General features: G+C 41.9%; 1 long non-coding RNA gene across 1 annotated transcript in view; it reads left to right on the top strand.

Moving 5' to 3' along the window:
- The first annotated feature begins 134 nt into the window (after window positions 1-134).
- Window positions 135-22,273, top strand: part of LOC113894395 — a 76,435-nt gene continuing 54,296 nt past the window's right edge. Inside the window, exon 1 of the long non-coding RNA XR_003511566.1 lies at window positions 135-2,459. This is a non-coding gene — a long non-coding RNA (uncharacterized LOC113894395). The remainder of the gene's footprint in view (window positions 2,460-22,273) is intronic.

Here is a 22,273-nt window from a genome sequence, read left to right as displayed (position 1 = left end):
AAAATTTTCACTTTTTTTATCTTCTGTATTTTTGCCAAGGCTTATTTTTGCATTTGTTTTAGTTGTGTTAATAACTCTTTGATGAAGCATTTTTACAATGGTTGTTTTAAAATCCAACATCTCTGTCATCTTATTTTTGGCATCTGCTGATTGATGTTTTTCATTCATTTTGAGATCTTTTTGGGTCTTGACATCATGAGCAATTTTCAATTGTAACAAGACATTTTTGTGTTATGTCATGTGACTCAGGATCTTTTTCAAGCCTTCTGGTCTAGATAGTCTTTTTGACACTGTGCTGTGGATGCCACCCTATTGCTTCTCACTAGAGTTGGGAGTCCAGTTCTCCATCTGGTCTCCATGAGACCCAAGGTGCGGAGGAAGCTTTTCTTTACTGCTGGATGGTAGTGGGAGTTTTATCACCCAACGTGGTCTCCACTGACACAATGGTGGGATGTCTATGTTATTAGTGGGTGATGAGGAAAGTTTTGACTCTCCACTAGGAGATACTGCTGATACCAGTCCCTATGGGGAAGATGGGGATACCTTGTTACCGCCAGGTGGATGTGGAAGGTCTGACTCACTCACTGGCACAGTGTGGGAGAGGGCTTGTTATTGCCTGGGTCTCTAGTTGGCTTTCTACCCCTGGTGGTGGTGTTGGGATGCCTCATTACAACTGTGCGAGGATGAAAGTCTAGACTTCCCACTTTACATCTGCTTACGTCTGCTAGCATGGATGGTGGTGGGGCCACAGTATTTTTTGTCGCATTTGGCTGGACTACAGTGTCATTGTCTAAAAGTTTTCTCTCTTGTTTGATTGCCTCTTTCCTGGTCCTTTGGTAGAAAGAGCAAGCTTTTGTTTTATTTTTATTTATATATTTGTCTGTTCTCATTGGTGTTTTCAGGTTGCTCTTTTCTTCAACTCCAAATCTAGGGTATATGAGGCAAAAAGAAAACCCATGAAATTCACCACTGTGTCATTTTTTAGGTCATGAAGTCCCTAGCTGGTCTACCTTCTCTCCACATTTCAGTCATTTTATAAAATGTTCATTTTATATCTAATATCCAGGATTTCTAGTCATACTGACTGGAAAGAATAGAGAAAATGATGTCTACTCCATTCTCCCTGAAGTGGAGTCTAACATTTACATTTTACAGAAAAGTGGGCTGATATTGAAAGATGTTAATAGGTTTAAGGTAACACAGAAAGTGAGAGAGAGAGCAGGATCAAATTCAGGCTGTGTAGTCCTGAATGTTAGAGTTGAGGAGTCATCCTTTTCTAGTATCTTGTCCAATACTTGAATCCTCTCTCTAACATCCCTGTCAAGTGATGTGAAGCATCAAGTGTCAAGAGACCATGCAAAAAAATTATGTGACTCCTTACTTCCTGCCGCTTGTACCAAAATATGGACCCTCGCTGGGCAGCATACATCTCAGTTTATTGTATGGGATAATAAACCCTGTTATTTGATGTTTTCATAATTCCTACTCCTGTGAAAAGCACCGTGTTGGTAATCAGTAGCTGCCAGTTGACCTTGGTGTTAAATCCCAGTGTAGAAAACTCTAGGCAAACACTGTCTGAGATGTATGAGAAAGCAAGTATGGTCAACCTCACCTTTTCTTCTGTATCTGTCTCTCCACAGTTCACTTGTCTTCTCCAGTGCAGAGGATATTGGTGGTACTCTGCTCAACCCCCTGGGGTACCATTTTACTGTTTTTGTGCACCACCTGGGTTTCCTGTGCTTTCCAAAGACAGTATTCATAGCCTTTCTCTGGACTTTCTGGCTCCCAGAGCCCGGTTTTCCTAAAAGGTATAAAGCTGAGAGTACATGGGAATTATGTCTCCTGGGGTGACATTTAACTAATGACATTTGGGAGCAGACAATTCTGTGGTGAAATCTTATACTCTGATTTCCTCTCTGGGAGCAGGCTGAAGCTACTCTCTGCAGGATTGTGCCCAGGAGGATGTTGCTGCTTGGGTCTCCTTCCCTTTCCCCTCCCATCCCTGCTTCCTTCCTGGTTTCCCTTGGGAGCACTTCTTTAATAAATCATACAAATCCTCTTCTCAGGGTCTACATCTGGGGAACCTGACCAAAACGACCATCAAAGAAATTTCAAGGTGGACGCTTGTCCACGTGTTGTGTGAGGATGGTCACTACCAGTTACTGTGGTCACTACTGAGGAAGAACAGGGAGGAGTCATGGCCAAGTTGCCTTGATCTTGTCGTTATGGAGACAAACGTGCTGGGCTTTGTCACAAGGCTGCTCTCCTCCAGGTATGATGTTGCTGTGGAAACACAGAGCCTGAAGCCTCCAAGAACACTCTGTGCTAATCCCAGCTGCTTTATCCATCTGCTTTGTGTCTCAGTAGCAGACAGAGCCCAGAAAGACGGGAGGCTTTGACCATATCTCTGTTGAACCCAGTTTTCTAGAGAGGGGCCCCACCCCTGGACTTTTTCCTGGGTGAGTGAGCATCTTGGGGGTATTTTAAGGTAATATTCGCTAAATTAGATGGAAACAAAATCTTCTTGTGCTGTATGGTTTTCAAAATGACTACCGGGATTCGCACTTACTGCATATTTGTTTCAATCTACATTCAAGTGGGTCCGTCTGAGATGCAGTCTTATTTTGAGCTTGTAGATTCTTTTAGTATTAACTTCCCTGTTCCCAGATATTGGAATAACGGTCCTAACTCATGGTTAATGATTCCTGTGGTCAAGAAAGCAAAAATTTAAGCACATAGATATGGGTTATGTTGTCTCTACATGATGATGGCGCTGATGCTGGACTCTGACCACAGGTATCAATGTGGCCTGAGGCTGTCTTCCCAGTGGGTGACAGTGATTCTCAGTTACAGTGCAATGTGGTAGATACAACCTCATGGTTAAGAGCATGGGCTTTGGTGTCTTGGTATGAGCAGCAGCTATAACAAAACAATATAGACTAGGTAGCATATATTACACATATTTACTTCTCACATCTTGGAGGCTGGGAAATCCAAGATCAAGGTGCTGGCAAATTTAGTGTCTGATTAGAGCCCTCCTTCTGGTTTGCAGATGACTGCCTTCTTGCAGTATTTTCACACTGGGGAAGGAGAGAGGACTATGGTCTCTTCCTCCTCTTATAAGGACACTAATCCTATCGTGGGGACTCTAATCTCATGACCTCATCTAAACCTAATTATCTCCCAAAGGCCTCATTTCCACATACCATCACATTGTGGATTAGGGCTTCAGTACGTAAATTTTTGGGGGACACAGCATTCAGTTTGTAGCAGATGGCTTTAGGTTGACTCGAGTTAAGGAGAGCATCATAAAAAAAGAGATCTCTTTTACTGTAAAAAGTTATTTACTTTGTCATTTAGAAATGGCAATGACTGTTATGTTCATTATTATTGTTTCTGTTGTTAAAATCAAATTTTGCCAATGACTTAGATTCCCTGATAGCTCAGTTGGTAAAGAATCTGCCTGCAATGCAGGAGACCCCGGTTTGATTCTTGGGTTGGGAAGATCTTCTGGAGAAGGGATAGGCTACTCACTCTAGTACTCTTGGGCTTCTTTTGTAGCTCAGCTGGTAAAGAATCCGTCTGCAATGCCAGAGACCTGGGTTTGATCCCTGGGTTAGTAAGATCCCCTGGAGAAGGGAAAGGCTACCCACTCTAGTATTCTGGCCTGGAGAATTCCATGGACTGTATAGTCCATGGGGTTGCGAAGAGTCGGACAGGACTGAGCGACTTTCACTTCCACTTTAAAAGTTAATTCCTGACATTCTGTTGCCTGCATCTCTTAGAGACATCAGCTAGATCTGGGAGTCCACATTAATTTTCAGAAAAATGAAGCAATATCAGTTAGGGTTCAGGTGGGAAAAGAAATCATTCTAGATATTTCAAACAGAGCAATATTTAATATGGGGAATAAGCTGCCTACAGAAATTGATGAGAGGAATGGAGACACCAAAGTCAAGAGGGCAATCACAGGTATGGTCCATCCAAAGGGCCAAAGAGATTCTGATACTTCCCAGTGGTCAGGAACTGATGGGAAACTACTGCTGGTCTCAGAGCTTCTCTGTAGGCCTAAGGGGGTGAATTTCTAGGAAACATGGAAACTATTTATTAAACCCCCCTGTTTATGATGCCCACCATATCTGCTAAAGCTAGAAGAGGAAGAAGGGTAATTCTGTCCCCATTCTGCCTTCTCTGGCTTGCTTGAGTGTTGTAGACTAAACCATAGCCAGTACCCTGCTGGCAACTGAGTATGTGACATTTAGTTCCCAGTCTTTCAGCCTTTGTGATTCAATGGAGAACAGAGAAGGGAGTGCAGAGTGTACAGGGCCAATAGACAATATTTGGTGGTGGTTCATTTTATATGCCTAGTCTCCAACATCATAATTTTATTTCTTGTTACCTATAATTGTGAATGGGATTGTGATGTTTGTGAATTGGATGTTTCTAACTAGGGTTCTGTAATTGTACTTTTGCCCTTATGTGGTTTTATATACTGAATACAGAAAATTCATATTTATAAGCACAATGGATTGTTTGATTTTAGGTCAACTGAAAGTCAGCATGTGTGTGTGCTGCATGATAAGTCGCTTCAGTTGTATCTGACTCTGTGTGACCCTATGGACTGTTGTCCATCAGGTTCCTCTGTCCATGAAATTCTCCAGGCAAGAATACTAGAGTGGTTTGCCATGCCCTCCTCCAGGAGATCTTCCCAACCCAGGGATTGAACCCCGTGTCTCTTACAGTCTCCTGCATTGGCAGGTGGGTTCATTACCACTAGCACAACTGGGGAAACTCCAAAGGCAGCACATACTTAATTAAAGCTGAGGACCTGAGACCCAGAGATTACACTTGCCATTCACCATCTGGGATGGTAGAATAACAACAGCAGTAATGATACTGATCGAGACTTTCCTGGTGGCCCAGTGGTGAAAACTTCATGCTTCCATCATAGGGGGTGCAAGTCTGATCACACACACCATGGGCATGGACAAAATGTAAAAAAAAAAAAAAAAAAGTGACGATGGTAATTACAGCTACTGCTTGTTTTTACTTTTGAATTTCATTCTAGGTGCTTTACATCTACTAACTCATTGTCTCTCACCACAGTCATATGCAGTACTATTCCCATCTTACAGATGAAAACACTGAAATATCAAGAGGTTAAATAAATTTCCCAATTTCAAATAGCAAAACAGGATCTGAATCTCAAACTAGCTTTTAAGTACTACAAAACACACAGAAATTCTGTTACACATGGTTTTTATTCATGTTTTACTTATTATAAATTATTTTATTGTGGTCTACCAAATTATGAGTTTTCTCTGACTCTCCCTTCTGTTCACCCTTGTATTTTATGATAAAATTAGTGGTTAAAGTTTATTGAGAGCTTTCTATGCTTCAGACCATGCTAAAGGATTTGCAGGTAATATATCATTTAATACACAAGACAGCTTTATGAGATCTGGAGAGGTTAAATAATCAATTTAGCATCCCACAGTAAGGAAGTGGCAGAGCCTGGATTCAACCTGTAAAATTGCACTGACTGGCCAATTCAGTAGCCAACAGCCAAATGTCATGACTAAGCACTTGAAATGTGGTAAGTCTGAATTATGATGTGCTGTAAGTACAAAGTACATACTGGATTTCAGAGACTTTACACTGTGGTGCATCTGGGAGATGCTGTGCTGTGAAATAAGACTCAAAACCTTGCTTCCAGCCTCAATCTTTTCCTAGGAGTTCATCTAAGAGTTATTGAGGCTACTCAATACAGACTGGAGAAAACTGAGTGAAAGGGACTTCAGTTGGAGGTGGGGCGAGCTTGGGCGGGGGTGGGACACTGAAAAGAGAGAATACACTGCATTTCTTAAAAATGCCAATGGCATTTTGGGATTTACATAACAAATCAGTCTTGCTGGAAGGATGTGTTGTAGTTGATTATTATTTACGACAAATCACTCACCCTGAGTTGCCAAGAGGGTAATTATGGAATGGATGCAGGACTGTTTCCTACAATGCAAGCAGATAGTACAGCTGGGTCTTAGAGGGGAGTGACACCAGGGCTCTGAAACCTACCAGGGACAAAGGAGGCCACTCTTTCTCTCTTGCCTACTCTGGCAACTCAGTTTCTTTTTCTGCTTTGATGTCTTTTTTCTATGTTGACTGGCTTTTTCTTCCTCCCAGCACGTGATGGAAAACCCTTGATTGACTGGAGTTGCTGGGTCCCCATTCAAAATTAGCTAAGTAGGAATCTGATTTGTTGGGCTTTGCTCAAATATTCTCCTCTAGTCTGAACAATGAGTCAAAATAAGCAAATTAAATAATATGACTGCTACAGAAATGACTGCCTCTCTACTTTTTCCCTGCTCCTCTACCATACATGGGTAACTTTCTTCACTGTCCTGCCTCTCAAAATATTTTAAAGAATGCTTTTATTGCTCCATAATCATGTCATAGCTCTTAACCTAGTAAAGCAATATAGTTAACTATTTTATTTAAGGATGTTCCCAACACAGGTGTTCTGAGAAATTCTTTTGGGTTTGGTCAATACAAATTCTGTTTATTGTTTCCATCTTTTATGTATAAAACTCAATCAGACTCCATAGCCCTTTTCTCTCTATTTTCCCAGTATTCTTACATTATGTTTATATATGAAGATGGTTTTATGACATTTTATCAGTTTGTCTTTAGATAGCGTGCAGGAAGGCAAGGATATGTTTTGCTTGTCTGTACCTTCCTAATGCTGGTGCATAATTCACTTTCCATAAACATGTATGAATGAAAGAAAGAATGAATGGCACTGCATTTTCTTTCCAAAAAGACAAAGAGTTTGTATTTTTGTATTCCCAGTGATCCTTTTCTAACCTACCAGTATTGATTTTTAAAATAACTTGTGTGTTGGTCTGTCTTTCTTAGGTGGAGAAAATATTCACCTAATTTTTAAATACTCAAAATTCATTCATGTAAGTGATGAGACTTGGCAGTTTCATTGCACATTCCCTCTGGAAGGACTTTTCTCAGTGGGGATTACCCCTATAGCTATGCTCTACAAATGGTTTCTCTGAAGGGAGCCTTTAAACCAGAGAACACTGATTCAATCCCCCTGTGGATCTCTGTCCTGTGAAAGGTTTCTGAACTTCCTGTGAAAGGTTTCTGAACTGTATTATACAACCATCTGTTATGGTCTGGTCTGGCTACTCTAAGCCTTCTTTTCAGCCATGTTCCTGGGCATGATTATTCCCCAGAAAAATTCAGGACAGAGTGTCCAATTCAAAGTCTGCTGCCACAGGTTTAGCTACAGAAGTGGATGTTTTGACCTATTTTCTGACTACAGGATCAGATTCTCTGGACAATAGCCAAATGTCTGCTCCATGTTATACTATGGCTCAGAAACAAGAGAAATATGGCACTCTTGCCAATTTTGAAGCTCTGAAGCCTCAACTGTAATTATTAAAAACTATTAACAGTCCAAATTCTTTGACAGTTTAGTGCCACAAAAGTTAAGCTGAACCGCAGTTAATATCATCTCTCTTGCAAGCTTTGTGGTTAAAGAATGAGTTTAACTGCTTCACATATTATACGTAAATTAATTAGGTAGGAATTGCTATAGTATTACTATGAGAAATTGGCTTATTTTTTCCTCAAAGTAAGGAAATTTCCACCTAGACCAGTAAATTGAATTATTTTTCTGGTTTATACTAAATATACAATATTGATAATTGCCAGTGCTCATATACTGTTGAAAGAGGTGGCTCAATTGTTTAAATAGTGAAAAAATGGGTACAGGTAGCTTGTATTAAATGCTTTCTATGAGCTAGGAGTTTTACATACTTTATATTGATTAACATTCCAACATCTAACAACAAGATTTCCCCCATTTTACAGATGAAGAAACTGATATCTTCAAGGCAACAGTCAGTAAGTAGCATGGCTGGTGTTTGAACCTTCATTTATGTGGTTTTAAAGCTTTTGCTCTTTCTAATTTCCTACGTTATTTCCTTTGCCAGTTCTCCCCCTCTTTTTTATATTAAACTCCTCAAAAATTAAAATATAGAGATTTTATATATATATATAAAGAAGCCTAAGGGTAATTTTTTGGATATGATGAAGATAATTGCCTACTTAAAAATATAATTCAAGCTACAATGAAAGGAGCTTCCACTGGATTTATGGCCAAAGTCATAGTGTTCCCAAGCTAGTTATGCATGTCCTGGAAACAGAGAAGGGCACATGGGTTCTTCTGCCCCCAACCCCTGCTGTGTCTCCATGCTGAGTCTCTTGTATGTCTCAAGGTCCCCCTCTCTTCACATCAGGCCCTGATTTCGACATAGAAGACTGTTGAGACTGTGCATTCAGTTTCCTCTGTAGCTCTGCTGCCCTTACAGTTAAATCGTATACCTGAATTTCAGCACAGATTGTAGGATTTCTCTCCCTTTAAATCTTCCAGTTCAATTCAGTTAAGTTGCTCAGTCGTGTCTGACTCTTCGTGACCCTATGGACTGCAGCATGCCGGGCTTCCCTGTCCATTACCAACTCACAGAGCTTGCTGGTTTGATCTCTTTGCATTTTGGGGCTAGTTTTGGTAACAGCTATTGGTGTAGGCTTGATCCTTCCAAGATCCTTTGAGGAAATGTGTGAAATGTACTCTGGGATTATCTCCCTGAGGAACAGACAAGGGGAGAATTTATTTACTCCTTTTCGTTCCCAGCTGGCCAAGAATTGCTTTCTGATGTTAACTCCTTCCCACTTCCAGATGCCTGTGGGATCAGGAGGGCTGGCTGGTCTGCTGAATCTTACGTGGGCTGAGAATAGCAGAGAAGCCTGGGGGCAGGAAATGGGCAGTGTATTGGGGACAGCTGCATCTGCATGTAGTTAGATCGCATCTGAGCACAGTTGATCACATCAGGAATGCCTGGAGTAAAAAGTGCACTGAGAGCATGTGATGTGCGGCACATGTGGTGTCAGATGCAGATACGATCTGTTCTAGGGCTCCAACATATCATCACACAGCTGTCAAACAATGATATATTTCTAAAGTCTGAATTGGTGGTTGGTGGTTTAGTCACTAAGTCACGTCTGACTCGGCCACCCAGTGAACTGTAGCCCGCCAGGCTCCTCTGTCTATGAGATTTTCCAGGCAAGAATACTGGAGTGGGTAGCCATTTCCTTCTCCAGGGCATCTTCCTCACCCAGAGATCAAACCTGGGTCTCCTGTATTGCAGGTGGATTATTTACCAACTGAGCCACCAGGATTAGTTGGCATCAAATCATACCACGAGTAGGCATTTGTGACACCATCTTGGCTGGGGTACTCTAGCTCTTCCTCAGTTCCTCCCTTGGAGCATTCACCAGTGTGGTACAGTAAGTCCCCTACATACAAATGAGTTCTGTTCTAAGAGCACGTTTGTAAGTCCAAAAAAGTTAGCCTAGGAACCCAACTAACATAATTGGCTATATAGCACTGTACTGTAACAGGTTTATAATACTCTTCACACAAATAACACAAAAACAAACAAAAATAAACACAAAAATAAAGAAAATGTTGGTAATCTTACAGTACAGTAGCTTGAAAAGTTTAGTAGGACCAGCTACATCACTGCTTTTGCACTTACTTCCGGACATCTTGGACTTGAAATAAAGATATTTTACTACTGTCCTCTATGAGTGAGTGAGTGAGTGAGTGAGTGAAGTCACTCAGTTGTGTCCAACTCTTTGCGACCCCATGGACTGTAGCCTACCAGGCTCCTCCATCCATGGGATTTTCCAGGCAAGAATACTGGAGTGGGTTGCCATTTCCTTCTCCAAGAGATCTTCCCAACCCAGGGATTGAACCCAGGTCTCTGCATTGCAGGCAGACGCTTTACCATCTGAGCCCCAGGGAAGTCCTCTATACAGCACTGTAGGTACATAAAAGCACAACCCCTTGTAGAGGACACATGCACGAGGCAGTGCATGCCAGGCATGTGAACTAACTTAAGTGATCGGACATGCAAATGCACTTTGCATCTTTGAAAGTTAGCAACTTGAAGGTTCATAGGGGACTTACTGTACAGGTTCAAGGTCACGTCGAACACACATATATCTGGTTTGGTTCAGTTCAGTTCAGTCACTCAGTGTCTGACTCTGTGACCCCATGAACTGCAGCATGCCAGGCTTTCCTGTCTATCACCAACTCCCACAGCTTGCTCAAATTCATGTCCATTGAGTTGGTGATGCCATCCAACCATCTCATCCTCTGTTGTCCCCTTCTCCTCTTGCCTTCAGTCTTTCCCAGCATCATGGTCTTTTCCAGTGAGTCAGCTCTTTGCATCAGGTGGCCAAAGTATTGGAGTTTCAGCTTCAGCATCAGTCCTTCCAATGAATATTCAGGACTGATTTCCTTTAGGATTGACTGGTTTGATCTCCTTGCAGTCCAAGGGTCTCTTAAGAGTCTTCTCCAACACCACAGTTCAAATGCATCAATTCTTCAGCACTCAGCTTGCTTTATAGTCCAAAAATATCCAGTGCTCTATCTGAACTAAGACTTATGTACATTCCTGTGGCTAATGCCATGTACCTGTTTTTGACATAAAACTTATGTGGTTGCTGATGCTTTCTGAGTAGTGGTATAAGGTGTGCTCCTCTGGGTCAGAGGAGGTAGACATAGACTTAATTGAACTCCAAGTTGTGAGAGAACCCAGAATAAAGATGTATGGCTCCAGTGATGGGGGTGACTTTCAGTCCGATCTACTTTGGGGACATTTTTTTTTTTTTTACAGTATCACGCTCTCGGCAGAGATAAATGGGAAGGGATCAAAGTGGGAGAGTAAGTGTTGCTTGTAGTTGCTTCATAGGTGATTCTGTGACACCCTACCCATTTTCCACTGAGAACACTGAAGTGAGTTAATTTGCCCAGTAGTTATCTGGCATTTCACAGGAGGGTTGGCATCTCTTACTGCTCCATCAGATGCCCACAACAATATCCAAGGCCAGGAGAGGCCATGTGGAATGAAGGCGGCTGCAGACAAAGCTCACGGAACACGGAGTGGTGGATTTGATTAGGTAGTGGGCAGGATGCTTGCACAGACTTACACATTAGTCAGTTGAAAAAACCCTCAACTGCCTTCGTGGCCTCTTAGGTACAAGGTCTCCTCAGTCCTCACCGCTAAAAGAATGCTTTCCTAAAGCTGATCTTGAGGCTGGCGGCAGGCCATCGCTCCACCACAGACCATCTGCGTGCACTGGGAGTCCTGCCTGCCATGTACCCAGCTGGGGTGGCCTCCTGGGATGCTTCCCTTGGCAGGAGTGTCTTACAGCTGGGCTGATTATTAGTGAGTTTCTGAATTATTTATGTCAGTGCTTCCTTTCATTAGTGTGAATTGTCATAAATTGGATATAATCAGAATGATTTAGGTTTGAGGAACAATAGTGGGGTTCCACTTTTAGTTTAATATTAAACTTGGGCTTTGTTATTGCTCTTAAACCTCCTACCAACATTGTTAGGAGAAAGCCATTTGGTGTGTTGGAAGACCCTAAACTTGGAATCTGGAGACCCTGGTTCCTGGACCTGCTCTCTTGCCCTGGACTCAGCCTGATAACACCTTGTGATCACCTGTTTAATGTCCTGATCCTTCAGTTGAGCTGAGGCCCAGAGAGCCTAGTGGTAGAACTAGAATGAAAAGCCAGGTGGCGGAGTTCCCTCTTTGTTCTGCTCTAGGTGATCTTGTTCACCTGTTGGGCATTTACTTGTCAGGTCATAAGCTAGAAGGCAGCAGTCTGCAAACTGGAAGAGAGTCCTCACCAGAAACCAACCATACTAGCACCCTGACTCAGACTTCAAAAGTGAAAGTAAAAATCACTCAGTTGTGTCTGACTCTTTGGTACTGCATGGTCTATACAGTCCGTGGAATTCTCCAGGCCAGAATACTGGAGTGGGTAGCCTTTCCCTTCTCTAGGGGATCTTCCCAACCCAGGGATCGAACCCAGGTATCCGGCATTGCAGGTGGATTCTTTACCAGCTGAGCCACAAGGGAAGCCCAAGAATACTGGAGTGAGTAGCCTATTCTTTCTCCAGAGGATCTTCCTGACCCAGGAATTGAACTGGGGTCTCCTGCATTGCAGGCAGATTCAAAAACTGGGAGAAAATCAGTATCTGCTGTTCAAGCCACCCAGTCTATGGTATTCTGTTATGGCAGCCTAGATAGACTAAAATAGGGGCTAGACTAGAAAGGATTGACTATCAGAAGTGCAAGGCAACTTGTCTTAGCTTGAATTCTTCCAAAAACATCCTGAGATAAGGATTAGAGTAAAAGCAGTTTGTTTGGGAGAAGAGTCCAGAAAGCAATGCTGAGAGTGTGGGGAAGTGAGATAGAGGAAGATAGGAAAGCCAATATGGATTATTTCTATGGGCAACTGAACTTAGTACTCCTGGGTACACTCTGAAAAACAATGTGGAATATGTCTTGGAATTTCCCTATTTAAAGCCAGGAAAACTGTGATGGTCATACACCAACTCACCATTTCCACAAAGACATCAAGTTCCTAGCACTTCTGGCTGGCCTGGCATGTTCCAGCCTGGCAGCAGGGGTCCTGGGTCAGAGAGAGCCACCAGGGAAAGATGTGTAGCAAGGTATGCATGGGAACTGACTCAGGTCACCTCCAGGGTGGACTGAAAGGATGAGAATGCAGCATAGATGACATCTACTACAGCAGGACTCTCACACTTTAAAGTGGACACCGAACATCTTGGGGGGCGGGGGGGGGGTGCGGTTCTTGTGAAAGTACAGTCTGTTTCCTAGGTCTAACTGGGACCTGAGAATCTGCATTTCTAAAAAGTTCCCCATGATGACAAAGTAGCAAATCCATGGACAAGGTTTTGAGTAGAGAGTTACAGACTCTTTCATGAATTCAGTTCAATTCAACATGTATTTGTTGCTCATCTGTTGAGCTGGATCCTGGGGCTTCCTGTGCTTGTCATGGGGACTAGAGAGATCAGAATATGGTACCAGCAGGGCCCTGTGGGGCTCCTGGGCACAAAAGCCTTTCTTTGGCCCCCATTTCTTGATTACAGAAAATGGGCTTTATTTTGGCCTCCATGACCTTCCCTGAGTTGCAGCAAGCAGGTTCAAACAATTGCTAATTAGGGAAGGGAGGGGATACAGAGACAAGGGAGGAACAATCAAAAGAAACAGTAGTGCAGCCTTGGGTTCTCCCTCAAGGGATATACATAATAGTATTTTTGAGCTATTTCGCAGATACTGGAACCTCCACCAGGTGGGAAAAGTTACTATGCCCCTCACAAGCACGCAGACCCCAGACCCATTGGAACCAGAAGGTTGATGATGCTGGTTCCCACTTACCTCACCACCAACCAATCAGAAGAATGTCCCTGAGCTGATTACACCCTCTGAACCGTTACTGTAAAACTCCTCACTACCCCTCCAAGTGGGGACACGGTTTTGCAGGCGTTAGCCCTCTGTGGCCTCTTTGCCTCGCAAAGCAATAAAGCTATTCTTTTCTATTTTACCCAAAACTATGTCTCCAAGATTTAATTTGGTATTGGGTGTGGGGGCTGGATTTGGTTGCAGACAGAAGGGTCAAGTGTTGCATGCATTTTACAGTTTATCTATCCTGTTTCAGTTGTCCAAGATTGGAAGTGCCCCCTACATATTTGTATTAAGAAACAGGAGAAAATACAATTCTTTCTGTCTCTTGGACAGAATTTTAGCCGATAAAAATAGTAAAACCATTAGCATAGATTTACCTTTAGGTATGCTCCCAGTGTCTTAGTAGCAGCCTCTCTGGAACCATGGGAGGGATTTCGTAAAGCCATTGCTCACTTTAATGTTTTAAAATTTAAAAAAATTTAGAGTTTTAACCAAAATAGCAACATTTTTTGTGGTACTTTACAACTTACAAAGTGCTTTCCACCACATTATCTCATTATGTCCTTTGAAGGCTTGAGAGAAATCATCTACAAATGGCATTTAAAAATAAACGCACATTAGGGCAGGTACATTACACAGCTGGGTACATGATATCCTAGATCCAAGATAATGAAAAATGACCAGGAAGAAGCCTGCATATAAACATACACCATGTCCTAGGGCACTTAGGTAAACTGCACTAGCTGTTGTTGCTGGTTTCTCACTTAAACTTTTCATGAGAGTCTTATGAACATCTTTGTTCTCTGTGCTAATCTTCCAGCTTGACCACTTGGCTTTTCTTCCTATTGAGATTCTTTGGGCCATCTGTATGCCCCACTCTGAAGTCAAACACCAAGAGTGTGGCTCATACACAATGGACGTGTCACCAGGCTGTCAGTTGCTTTGGCTGGACAGTCAATGGATTCAGCCAGTCAGATAAGAAAATGAAAATGAGATGGTAAAGGCTTTCTTTAGGCATCGTAAAATGACCTGGGTATGAAGACCTTTCTAAAGATTTAGCCTCATATACCCAAGAACTCTAATTATACCTATCAAATGTTATCAGTAGAAATTATGAATTCTATCCAATTTATAATAATACATAAATAAAATTGAAGATTCTATCATAATATTCAATGAATTCATTTATAACAACTTCAATAACCTTGAAATATTGAGTGAAAAGGAAGCACATTGATGTCATTCTTGAATATTTTATCAATTATAATGCTTTTTGCTATATGAAATGGAATATTTAATCACACCTAAAAGTTAGAGTTTATTGTTTACATAACCTGAATCTGGAAATAATGGTTCTGAATTTTGTTAATTCAGCAGCACAGTTGATGTGTGGGTTGTGGGTTCTGGGTCAGCTTCTCTGTGATTCTTTTAATTTTAATTTCATGGTCACAAAATGGCTGCTGCAGCTCTAAGCATCATGTCCCCTCACAGCTGAATCTAAACAGGAAGGAGAGTTCTTCCTTTATGGCTTTTTTTTTATACAATCAAGGAGAAAAATCATTCTGAGAAGTCCCTAGTAAGTTTCCCTCAGGCCCTTTTGACCAGAAGGAGTCATAGGCCCACTTGCACAGCAATCACTGGTAAAGGAAGTGGGATTAGCATGACTGACTTGACTAATCATACTTAATCTTCTAGGGCTGGAGTGGGGTCCAAACTTCCTGGAGCACATTGCTTCCTCAAATCTGAACAAAATGAATGTCATTCATAAGGGGAAAATGGAATGGCTTTTGAGGAGGAAAGTAATATTGTCTGATACACATATTTTCTGTTATTTCTTTAGAATTTCTTTGGTTACCTATAATTCAGGGGTTAGAATCAAAGATTAAGATTGAAAATATTACCTCTTACTGAATTCTAAAGATGTATAAAAGTGTTTTGTAGTACAAATTGAGTTTCTTGTTAGTTTTGTTAGGGAAACCACTGTCTGAAACTGCCCACCCTGGCTAGGCTTGACGATAATCATTTGCAAGATTTAGCTTAGAATAGGAGGCCCTGGTAAGGAATGCGGAACAAGCTACCACCAACGGCAAGAATTTGGGAAAGGTCAAAAGAAAGAGGAGACATCAGTCCGCACGTCCTACCAACCTCCCAGAATCCTTCTCGGTGGCATCCATCTTGGCTGAGTGATGAACGTGCCACCAGGAAGGACCCTGAGTCAGAATGATTGGCCAGAGACAACCTGGAAATGAACCCCATCACTATAAAACCTGGTACATGGCAGAACAGTTCTCCTGGGTTCCCTTACCCAGCTGCTCTCCGCCTGGGCACCATTTCCCAATAAAGTCTCTTGCTTTGTTAACTTGTGTGCCTCCTGCTGCTGCTGCTGCTAAGTCACTTGAGTCGTGTCTGACTCTTAGTGACCCCATGGACTGTAGCCCACCAGGCTCCTCCATCCATGGGATTTTCCAGGCAAGAGTACTGGAGTGGGGTACCATTGCTTTCTCCTAGAACAATTCATTTCTGAGTGTTAGACAAGAGCTCACTCTTTAGCCCTGGAACAGGTCCCCTTTCTTCGAATAGCTTGGGTTCCTTATGGAATAGAAACCTTCCTGTACAGAGCTCAGCCTCTGTAGGGTGGCATGTGTCCCCGTCATACTGCTACCTGCCTGGGGTCTTCAGAGGGATAGAGGGAGAAATGGCATGAGGGCTAAAGCTACTGGATGAGATTTTAGGAGGGAATTTTTGGGGAAATTTAGAGTTTGAGGGCGAGTAGAACTGTGGGGAGGAAAGTAGACATGAGGGGAAGGAGGATTTGAACATGTGTGTTACTGTGAGCAGATATCCACTCTCTTCATATACTCAAAACACACAGCTGAGAATGTGGGCTAACCTAGGACTGATGTCTGTTTGGTAGCCTGTGTCTCTTTTCAACATTGCTCTGAGGGTTGTGGCTTCAGTAGGGTACATTCTCATCATTGATAGTAAGGGGTAGGCATAGAATTTTCCCCACAGACCCCATTCCCAACTGAAAGCCTATCTAGATCCATGGGGAGGTTCTATAGGATATATATTCTATATATGATATATGTATTCTGTATATTCTATAGGTTATAGGAGGTTCTGTAGGATAGAATGTTGGTACCTCTATGCTCCAGGTCGTCTCACATTCCAAGATGGCAGCTCTACAAATGGCATTTAAAAATAAACGCACATTAGGGCAGGTACATTACACAGCTGGGTACATGATATCCTAGATCCAAGATAATGAAAAATGAGCTTTGGCCACTACCTTCACATTCCAACATGCAAGAAGAGAGAAAAGGGAAGAAGTAGAAGAGGCCAAAGGCAGTGCTAATTGGTTTCTTAATGATGATTCTCAGGAACTTCCTCATGATACATCTGCACACATTCCATTAATCAGAATTTAGTCTCATGGTCCATCTAGGCCTTTGGGAGTCTGGAAATGTAGGCTTTAGTTTGATCAGCCAGGTACTTAGCTAAAGATTCTATTACTAAAGAAGAAAGGAAGAATGGATATTGGGGTAACAAGGAAAAGGAGTCTTTTCCAGACTGATATCCCTTTCTATGAATGGGAGATGGACTAGCATTTTATATCTGTTTACTTTTGTCACTTATTTAGTGTTGAATGTCCTCCCCCCACCTCCACTTAGATCTCATCTATCTCCCTAATTCCTTTGTTGTCTACTGAATTTTTTCTCACCTTTAAGCTTAGTTCAATGTCACTTCTTCAAAGGAGTCTTCTTGGATTCTACCAGTTAGAACTAACTTCTGTCTTCCCTAGGCCACTTTTCCTTCTTTCATTATAGCAAAATGTTGATTCTGTTTCCCATTATCAGGAGTTGTTTAGGTTTCTCTTTAGATAGCAAATTTCCTGAGGGCTGGATCCTGGATTTAGTCATCACCAAATCCATAGAGTGCATACATGAAAGAGAAGTAAACTCATGTTTTGTTTAAGCCAATGTACTTTTGTACTTTTAATCACTCACAGCCAAGTGTAATCCTAACTAATGTAAGATTCTTCTCCTTTGCCTTTACAGAGTTGAATACTGCTCTATTTCTGAACAGATGATTATACAGATACCATATAAAAAGGGCTAACACATTAAAAGAAGTTTATGAATGGAAGAAAATTGGGAAATAGTCTTAAATTAGTGCTATGTTCTCAGTTTTCAGTGTTAGAAGGGTTTGTAGGGTGTGGAGGCAGGAAGAAGGCTTTGTAATTTGACATATCTGATTTCAAATATTGCTTGAGTGACTTATAAATGTGTGACCTCAGGTAAGGAAATTATTCTCCCTAAGCCAGAGTTTCCAGATCTGTAAAATGGTAATGAAAGTATTTACTTCGCAGGGGTGTTTTGAGAATTAGGTAGAATGTCTGCAATGAGCCTGGTACTTAGAGGATACTCATTCCCGGGTATTATTATAATCATCATACAGCAGATTTGGAATGATTAAGGTAAAGCTCTATGTTGCCCTGTCCCAGAGCCACAAAGCTGATTACATATGGGTCAGGGGTTCTTGGAAAGAGCTTTGCTACAGAAGGCAAGGAATGTTATTACTGGTAACAGAAATTGAGAGCATATCATTTATACCCCTGTAATTGAGATGAAATTTGGCATATTGACATCAACAATATTCCTCCAACATCCATTTTAAAAGTCTCCAGATGAAAAATGTAGACACAAAAGTACAAGCATTCATTGATGCTGTTAACAGTCATAGCAACGTGTAAGATAGTAGTAAAAATGATGAAAGTGGCCATTCTACTGAAATGTGGGCTGAAGCGTACCTAATAAATTGAATCCATAGTTAAAACAGCCTGGGTTTTTCATAGTTCTCTAAGGAAGAGCAGTTAAACCCCAGATTTTGTCTTTATTGACAGCAATATAGAAGTTATACCTTTCACAGACCAAAAACAATCAGTGGACACAGCTGTTAGAACTTCAAGGTCAGAATAAAAGAGTAGATACTATAATTTTAAGGAAAATTGGAGATGTTTATGTGATGACTTGGTTAAAAAAATGCCTTGTGAACTCCTCAAAGCATATGAGTAACTTTTTTGACTTTGTACTGTGTGAAATCTCCATGAAATTTTTGATACTTTGAGCCTAATGCCTAGCATGTATTTCCAGTTTGATGCTGGGAGGGATTGCGGGCAGGAAGAGAAGGGGACGACAGAGGATGAGATGGCTGGATGGCATCACTGACTCGATGGACATGAGTTTGAGTGAACTCTGGGAGTTGGTGATGGACAGGGAGGCCTGGTGTGCTGCGATTCATGGGGTCGCAAAGAGTCGGACACGACTAAGCGACTGAACTGAACTGAACTAATTTAGTTATTGTATTCATTTCCCATTATTGTATAACAAATGACAAATGCCTGTAAACTTGACTGATTATTCTCTCATAGTTTTCATGGGTCAGAAGTCTGGGCACAACTTAGCTGGGTTCTCTGCTTAGGGTCTCACAAAGATATAATTAAGGTGTCAGCTAGGCTATATTCCCATCTGGAGGATCAACTGGGAAAGAACTTGATTTCAAGCTCACCCAGGTTATTGGCAGAATTAATTTCCTGTGGTTGTAGGACTGAGAGCCCTGGTTTCTTGTTGGGGCCTGAGCTACCAGACACTCAGCTCCTGGAAGCTGCCCATAGTTCCTTGGCACATGGGCTTTTCCAGCTTGCCCACTGACTTCACCAAGTTGCACAAAGAGTTTTAGGGAGGGTCTATTAGCAAGATGAAATCTAATATAATATAATCATGGAGTAACCTGTAAGTTTCACCATATTCAACTGGTTAGAAGTAAGTCACATGTCCTGCCCACACTCAAAGGTAGGGGATTATAAACAAAGTCATGGACATTAGGAAGAAGGGATCGTAGTTGGTCACCTGGAGTGTGTCAGCCACAATTATCAACACAGTCCTTTGATAAGGCTGAGTAAATGTTCTTACTTCCATTACAAGAAAGAAGGCATTGATGTTCATTTAGAGAGGTTAAATGAGCTGATACTGAAGATAACACAGTTACAAATAACAGGTGGTAAGGTTAAACCCAGGATCCCTAGGTCTTAATTCTACACTCTTGTCTACAAAAAAGATGCATGACCTGAGAATTAAGTTTTATTTGGGGCAAAATGAGGACTGCAGCCCAGGAGACAGCACCTCAGAGAGCTCTGAGAGACTGCTCCGAAGAGGCAGTGGGGGAAGGTCAATATATAAGATTGGGTGAAGGGAGAGTTCAATGTAATCAAGCACTCATTTTACAAAATGTTTTCTGTTAGTTGCAGGGAGCTGATGCCACCATGAAGTGATTTAGTGCTTTTCTAGATATGAGGAGATGCAAGGATTGGGATCATGAAATCAGTTCCTGAAAACATCTAACTATCTAAAGACCAGTTTCACCAGTTTCCCTGAAGTCCAGAGTGCCTCACTCTCCACCCTGAACTCCCTCAGGATGTGTCAAAGGTCATCAGCTGAAGCAGCACAGGGTTCAGTCTCCACAGAGGCAGATGGAAAATGGCAAGTGCCAGTTTGTAGCTGACACTCTAACTGTCAATATCTGTCTTAAGTATATTTGTATCTACTCATCCATACATTCATGCATCCAACCATCCTAGTCCAATGTTCTTTTTACTACATCATAATGCTTCTTGTATAAATGTGAGTAATATTCAGCCAACTCATCTCTTTCAACCCAGCAGAATTATCTCTTTGTCCCTTCACTGGGGCTTCCCTGATGGTTCAGCTGTTAAAGAACTCGCCTGCTAATGTAGGAGACCCAAGAGGCATGAGTTCAATCCCTGGGTTTGAACTCCAGGGAAGATCCCCTGGAGAAAGAAGTGGCAACCCGCTCCAGTATTCTTGCCTGGAAAATGCTATGGACAGAGAGGCCTGGTGGGCTATAGTCCATGGGGTAGCACAGAGTCGGACATGACTGCACACACACAGTCTTTAGACTTTAGTCTTTAGTCCTTAGGTTAGGGTAGCGTCTTCTGTGGTAAAAAAAAAAAAAAGAAAAAAGAAAAAAAAAAAAAAACTTCAAAATCTCAATTACTGAACACAAAAAGGGTTTATTTCTTGCTTATATTATATATCCATTTCAGGTCAGTTGGGTTCTTTTATCCACATTTTCTTACTTGATGACCCCAGCTGATGTTATAGTCACCTTGTGAATGCTGCCAGTCCCTACTCTAGAGGAAAAAGAGGGCTCTGGTGAGTCTTGCAGTGGTGAAGAAATGCAGTGACCTGGCAGGGACACATATCATATTTGCTTAAAACTCATTTCAGAACTGGTTAAATGGCTCTACCCAACCACAACAGGGCCAAGAATTCCGACTCAACGGACTTGATCACAATTTTTACATTCTATTCTTAATGAAGTTATTTTCAGCCATTCTAGGTAAACCATTCACCAAAACTTGTTGCACTCCTGGGATCCTAAACCCAGACCCAGACTGTGTAAATTAATGCCTCTGTAAAGTAGAGCAAGTCATTGATAATACCATGATGAATGCCACCAGGGGAGGGGAGGGTGGGGAAATATGATTAGATCCTTAAGTATTCCCCTGGGTGTCTTTCTTCAGAGATACTGTAGGCACTGATCTAAATTCAATTAGCAATCATCACAAAAAAAGGAAACATCAATGGAAAAAATGGATCAAAGGATTAGACATGACTAAACCCAGCAGGAAAAGCAGAGCTGACCATTCTCAAGGTGAATAATTATCTGAAGAAAGGTGAACAACAATGACACAACCCATCAGTTGCACACCCATTTTGGCTCCATGTGAAAGCTGCAACAAGTGAGCTAAAATATTAATGCCACAGTAAGCCATCTCAGAAGAATACTGTGTTAGTACAACATTCTCAGTGGGGAGCCTGCACTGCTGGAGCAAGGTATTAACGAATAAAAAAGCAGCTGGACTAAATACATGTTCACAGCAGAAGGAATATTTTTCATCCCACCACCATATTCTATTTCATTATTTCAGACATTCCTGTCACTTTATGGACTAAATTGTAGTCAACTTTGTTATGTGTAAATTTTATCATCACTATAGCACAGTAAAGAAACTTGCTTGAAAACAAGGACAGTGGTGGATTAGGAGAGGAAAATTCTGGGAATTATCTTCTTTATTAGTAAAATCCACAACCTCTAAGATTTAACCCCAGATAGAGTACGTGCTGGCCAGGAGGTGACTTGATCAAGTAAGCCTCCTTCTGTTCCTGAGAACTTTCACAATTCACATATGATTCTTGTGACCCTAGTTAGACCGTGCAACCCTTGAGTTTCTGCAGCATTTCTGGTTCACCCTTTAGGATCTGATTCATACCTAAGCATGCCATGCAATTCACCCTTTTAAAATGTAAACGGTCTTTAGCACGTGGAAGTTGCACAGTTGTGTACGACTCTTTGTGACCCCATGGAAGTCCATAGAATTCTCCAAGCCAGAATACTGGAGTGGGTAGCTGTTCCCTTCTCCAGGGGATCTTTCCAACCCAGGGATCGAACCCAGGTCTCTGGCATTGCAAGTGGATTCTTTACCAGCTGAGCAGCAAGGGAAGTCTTCTGAATATTGGAGTGTGTATCCCTTCTCCAGGGAATATGCTTGTTTTTAGTATCTGCTAAGTCACTTCAGTTGTGTCCGACTCTGTGCGACCCCATAGACGGCAGCCCACCAGGCTCCCCCGTCCCTGGGATTCTCCAGGCAAGAACACTGGAGTGGGTTGCCATTTCCTTCTCCAATGCATGAAGTGAAAAGTGAAAGTGAAGTCACCCAGTCGTGTCCGACCCTCAGCGACCCGATGGACTGCAGCCTTCCAGGCTCCTCCATCCATGGGATTTTCCAGGCAAGAGTACTGGAGTAGGGTGCCATTGCCTTCTCCGTGTTT

The sequence above is a fragment of the Bos indicus x Bos taurus genome, chromosome 6 (genome assembly GCF_003369695.1).
Source record: "Bos indicus x Bos taurus breed Angus x Brahman F1 hybrid chromosome 6, Bos_hybrid_MaternalHap_v2.0, whole genome shotgun sequence".
Lineage (NCBI taxonomy): Eukaryota > Metazoa > Chordata > Mammalia > Artiodactyla > Bovidae > Bos > Bos indicus x Bos taurus.
This window is presented reverse-complemented; position numbering and strand designations above follow the sequence as displayed.